At 42.4% G+C, this 5,570-nt stretch overlaps 1 protein-coding gene across 1 annotated transcript in view; it reads left to right on the forward strand.

Annotated features, from left to right (window-relative positions):
* Positions 1 to 379: 379 nt before the first annotated feature.
* SLC25A40 (solute carrier family 25 member 40) overlaps positions 380 to 5,570 on the forward strand; it is a 58,436-nt gene continuing 53,245 nt past the window's right edge. The window contains exon 1 of the mRNA XM_028490118.2: positions 380 to 467. The gene's annotated coding sequence lies outside the window, so the exon portion shown is untranslated. The remainder of the gene's footprint in view (positions 468 to 5,570) is intronic.

A 5,570-nucleotide genomic window follows, 5' to 3' on the forward strand; every position in this document is an offset into this window, starting at 1 on the left:
GCGGCGGTTGAAGATTTGAAAACGCGTCACGCGACCGCGGCGCCGATAGGCGCGCCCCGCCCCGTCTCACGCCGCGCGCCCCGCCCCCTCTCACGCCGCGCGCCCCGCCTCGCGCTCTCCCCCACGTGCTCGCGCTGCGCGCCCAACCCCACTTGGTGCCCGCCTCCTCGCGCTGCGCGTCCGGCCCCTCACACCCCGCCTCCTGGCGCCTGCGCCCCGCCCCCACGGGCCGCGTCTCCGCCCCTGCGCCTTACCCACTGCGACGTCTTGTCGCCCTCAGATCAGCCCTGGGTTCCCGCCGCCGCAGTACTGTACACTGTACTGGCTTGAAGAGTCCTTGTGGCTCCGAGGTGGCCAAAGGGAGTGAATGCAGTTAGCGCCGCCAGCCAGACCAACTCGCCTCCGAGGTCATCCCCGCCTTCTAAGGTTGCCGGGACCGCCTGCCCTCCAGCCGCTTCCTCCACCAGGTACGCTTGCTCCCCCCGGGTCGGCTGTCCCGGCGGCTGGAGGCGCGGCGGCTGCGGCCGAGCCCGGACGCAGATTGGGGTGGGGCGGTTGGCGGCGGCGGCAGCCTCTACCCAGCGCGCCCCGATTCTCAGAGGGCCGTTTTCCCGCGGTCACCGGCCGGCTGGAGGGAGGCCGCAGAGGGTCTTAGCGGGGAGAGAGTGGCCGTGGGGCGTCGGAGCGAGGGTTGGGCAAGGAGGCCCCCGGCCTAGAGCGCGTCCAGGGTGCCTTGTGCTTTTTGGTACTTGAGTGCTCTGCTACGTTGACCTCTGTTGTGCACACCCGAGATTTCGTTTTATTGTGTAGAAGTTTATTTCAACAAAAACAGGAAAGGGAATTTGAAATCTCAAGTCTAGGATTTAGGGTCTGGACCTTGCACAGACCAGCTTGTAAAACTTGGGTTAAATTACCTAATCCCTTTGAATCTCAGGTTTTTTCATCTCTAAAATGGGATTTGTAGTAAGGATTACATTTAAATGTTTTGGAAAGTAAATTAATTTTGTTTGGTAAGTGGGAAAACGCTTCACACACAAAAAATGGCTTTTGGTGTGTTTTTTTCTTGTAAACTTAGTAAGGAGTAAAAGCGTTGAATCTTGTACTATGCTTTACATTCCTTATCTCCTGGGCACGATAGTGTCTCGTTGTTTGATGGTTGATTTTTAACTTAGTAGCTAAGGGAAGTTAGTGCCAGTGTTGCCGTTTCATAAATAGGTACCTTAAAAGCATAGAAAAGGGTAGATTGTAATACCTTTAGCCAAAATGGCGAACACAAAGAGATGTTAAGGTTTGCTAAGGGAAATGAGTTTTGCTGTGGATGGTCTTAGTTTGAAGGGCCTGGGGAGACGATAATGGATCTATTTTTATTAGACACCGGGTAATATTTGTAATTCAGGAGAGCTGTCTGGGAGAGGGTGGGGATGGTCAGGAGAGGGAAGACTGATATGAGAGACGTCATACAGACCAATCGCTGATTCTCAGTCATGGGGTGATGCCTAAGAGGTTATCAGATCTTAAAAGGCAGGAGGAGGTGTAGTTTGAACAACACTAGAATTTCTGTTTGGGAAAAACAATCTGTTTTCAAAATGTAAGCTACCAAAAGAGCACATGATTTTTATGTTTATAAAAAGTCTTAAAAGATTGAGAAACACTAGTATAGAAGGTAGTTAAAGCCACGGGAGGAAATGGAAATTGCCCAGGAGAGCATGTGAAATAAGAGAAGTAGTGATGAGCGGAGGATGATGAACTAGTGAAGGAGACGGAGAAAAGGCCACAGAGTTAGGAAGAGAGCTGGGAACTAATCTTCAAAGGTCACAGAATTACAAACTTTGGGATCGTGCAGGCTTCACTAACTATATGGTTTTGGGTAATTTTGATCCTAAATTTTAATATCTGAAAATGGAGGTAATAAACACTTCTCAGACGTAGTGAGAATTAATTGGAACATTTTTGGAAGCTTAATTAGTACAGTGCCTGGCACAGAGTGAGAGCTGAGTAAGTGCTGTCATTCTGGTGAACTCTGTATCAGCCTCTCTCCATCTTCAAGCGTTCCAAAAGGCTAAGACTTGAAAAATAGGCCTTCGATTCTGGTGTTTAAGATGTCATTGGTTCCTTAGTGAGAACTTCAGGAAATGGCTAAGGTAAGTACTAGATAAAAATGATAGGCTTGAAGTGGAGATGGGTTGACTATACTCTTGCAAAAAACTTGTCAGTGTAGGAAATTATCATGATAGGAAGGGAAGATAGGGTCTTTGGAAGGCTTAGGGGATATGGGAAAGATAGGTTTCTGTTGAAGAAAATAAAAACAGGAAGCCCATTTTATGTTCCAGTGAAAGATGAGGTACCTTTCTTATTTACTATAATGAGGAAGGACAGTAACATAGTGACACCCTAGGCTTCTAGACACACCCTTGACTGCACTGCAGGAGATAATGTCAAGCTGTGAATAAGCAGAAAGTTTGTTTTGCTGGACAGTGTTAGAAATTTTCTGATCTGTAACCCAAGGACAATTTAAAAAAATTATTATTGGAACTCACATCTTTTAGTAGCCACCAGAAGAAGGATGTGGTCATATATCTATGGCCTGTAAACATAGAAACCTCCTTACTATCATGCAAATCATCAGGGCTATTAGTCAAAGAATAAGATTTATTTAAAGTATGTCTTGAGATGTGCTTCAGGTGAAAGGTATACATGCAAGAAGAAATAAATGAGGGCAGCGTTACTTGTGAAAAGTTGGTTAAAGAATTCTATTAAACAGTTGGAAAACTGAGTAGAATCATGGTCTAAGTAAATGAACGTTTGACTGTGAATCAAGAGAAAATGAATTTCATTCAGTACTGGCACTATTCCTAGGTAGTTTTATGACCTTGGGCAAATACTAACCTTGCCATACTACAATTTCCTCATCTGTAAATGAAAATAATGTGCTCTGTCTACCCCACAACTTTTTGTAATTATCCAATGAGGCCTTAATTTGCTTTTTCAGACTACCTCATGAATATACAAATATAATTTTTATTCTAGAGTCTAGACAAATGGATTTATTCATTCTTCTGCAATACCACTTTCCTTATTTCTTTTCCTTAAGCCTCTCCACCTGGCTCACAGTTGTTCCTCTTTCCTTTTCATTACAAGCCTGACTTAGCCTTTATCTCCTGCTCATTTGGGGCCTTCAGTAATAGTCCAGTTTGATTTATTTGCCAGCTATTGGTATATTATCTCCTGGAATGTGTTCTGTTGCTATTATTATTAATTAATTTTCATATTTTAGAGTCTCATTACCCTGGTGAATTGGAGGACCTAAGGTTTTTCTGAGATTAAGTTCTTAGTTTTGCAAGCTAAGCGTATGAAGGGATAGAGTTGGTAGTGGCTGTGGCGCTGAAATCCGTGTCTCAGGTGAGGCTGGGCTGGGAAACCAAGGAAAATTCAGCATATCAAGTCCCTGAACATAACCTAAGTGAAGGGTCAAACATGGAGAATAAGCAAGACAGGAAAATTCAAAATTTGAGAGTGAATCATGTTGAGACAGTATAATTCAGAGGCTGCTGTGGTACCTGTCGGAGCTGTTAAGGATACCGAGTTGGTTCAGAGGTTGTATTACATTCTGAACTAGATTGTAAATTCCTTTAGGATATTACACAATACGTATTTGGCAATGATTTTTTTTTTTTTTATGGCTTTTTTGGGTGTTCATTGCTGTTTGTGGGCTTTCTCTAGTTGCGGCGAGCGGGGGCTACTACGCTCGGACTTCTCATTGCGGTGGCTTCTCGTTGCAGAGCATGGGCTCTAGAGCGCAGGCTCAGTAGTTGTGGCGCACGGACTTAGTTGCTCCACGGCATGTGGGATCTTCCCGGACCAGGCATCAAATCCGTTTCCCCTGCATTGGCAGGCAGATTCTTAACCACTGCACCACGAGGGAACTCCCAGCCATGGTTGTAAAACAATCTACCTTCCTAGCCCACTTTTTTCTTTCCTTCTATATAGATTGAGCACCCACAATGGGCTAGGCCCAGTGAGACTTGTTTACTTTAAGATTCGCATTGAAGTCTCATCATGTAAGTTTTAAAAATTTCTAGTATGTTTTATAATCCGCATACAATAAAGTGCACCCATTTTAAGCGTACGGATTGATGAGTTCTAACAAATATGTATATCCATGTAATTATCACCCCCCATCAAAATAAGGAACATTTCTGGCACCACAGAAAGTTATTTCACTCCTTGTTCTAATCTCCCTTCTCCCACCAGTGGTAACCACTCTTCTGATTTCTAATATCATAAATAATTTTTCCTGTATTTCAACTTCATATAAATGGAATCATGTAATTTATATGCTTTGCATCTCTATTATTTTGCATAACATATTTTCATGATTCATCCATGTTGCTACATGTATCAGTAGTCCATTCCTTTTTGTTGAGTAGTATTCCATTCTGTGAATATACCACAGTTTATCCATCCCCTCTTGATGGATATTTCGGTTATTTCTAATTTGAGGCTATTATGAATAATGCTGCTATGAACATTTGTATGTAGGTCTTTTTGTGGACATAGGCTTTTATTTTTCTTGAAATTGATAGATCACATATTTACTGAGTGTTTTAACATGATGAGAAACTATAGAAGTTTTTAGTAACTGTTCCTTGCAGCAATGTATGAGAGTCCCAGTTGTTAAACATCCTTGTCATTCACTGGATGTGAACTGGTTATCTCATGTAGTTTTTTAAAAAATTGAGGTGAAATTCCCTAACATAAAATTCATTTAAACTATCTTGAAGTGTATAATTCAGTGACTTTCAGTGTATTCACAGTGTTGTGCAACGATCACTACCATATAATTCCAGACATTTTCAATACCTCAGAAAGAAACTCAGTACTCATTAGGCAGTTATTCCTTATCCCCCCCCGCCCCTCAACCTGTGGCAACTACTAATCTGCTTTCTGTTTCTATGGATTTGCCAATTATGGACATTTCATATTGATAAAAATGGCATAATAAAATAAGTGTTTTTTATGCCTGACTTTTTTCATTTAGCATAATATTTTCAAGGTTCATTCACATTGTAGCATGTATCAATACTTCAGTCTTTTTTTTGTGGCTGAATAAAATTAAATTCCCTGGTAGGGTTATATCACATTTTGTTTATCCGTTCATCAGTTGAACATTTGGGTTATTTCTACTTTTGGCTGTTATGAATAACACTCTGAACATTTGTGTACAAGTTTTTGTTAGACTCTATTTTTCAGTTCTCTTGTGTATATACCTAGGAATTTCTGAGCCATACGATAATTAAAGTTTAACATTTTCAGGAACTGCCAAGCTTTTCCACAGTGGCTGCATCATTGTACATTACTACCAGCAGTGTAAAAGGTTGCCTATTTCTCCATATCCTCATCTACACTTGTTACGTTTCCTTTTTTCTTTTTTTTTTTTTTAATTATAGCTTTCCTACTGGCTGTGAAGTGGTATCTCATTGTGGGTTTTTTTTTTGTGTGTGTGTGGTATTTGTGGTACGCGGGCCTCTCACTGCCGTGGCCTCTCCCGTTGCAGAGCACAGGCTCCGGAC

The sequence above is a fragment of the Physeter macrocephalus genome, chromosome 5, assembly GCF_002837175.3.
Source record: "Physeter macrocephalus isolate SW-GA chromosome 5, ASM283717v5, whole genome shotgun sequence".
Lineage (NCBI taxonomy): Eukaryota > Metazoa > Chordata > Mammalia > Artiodactyla > Physeteridae > Physeter > Physeter macrocephalus.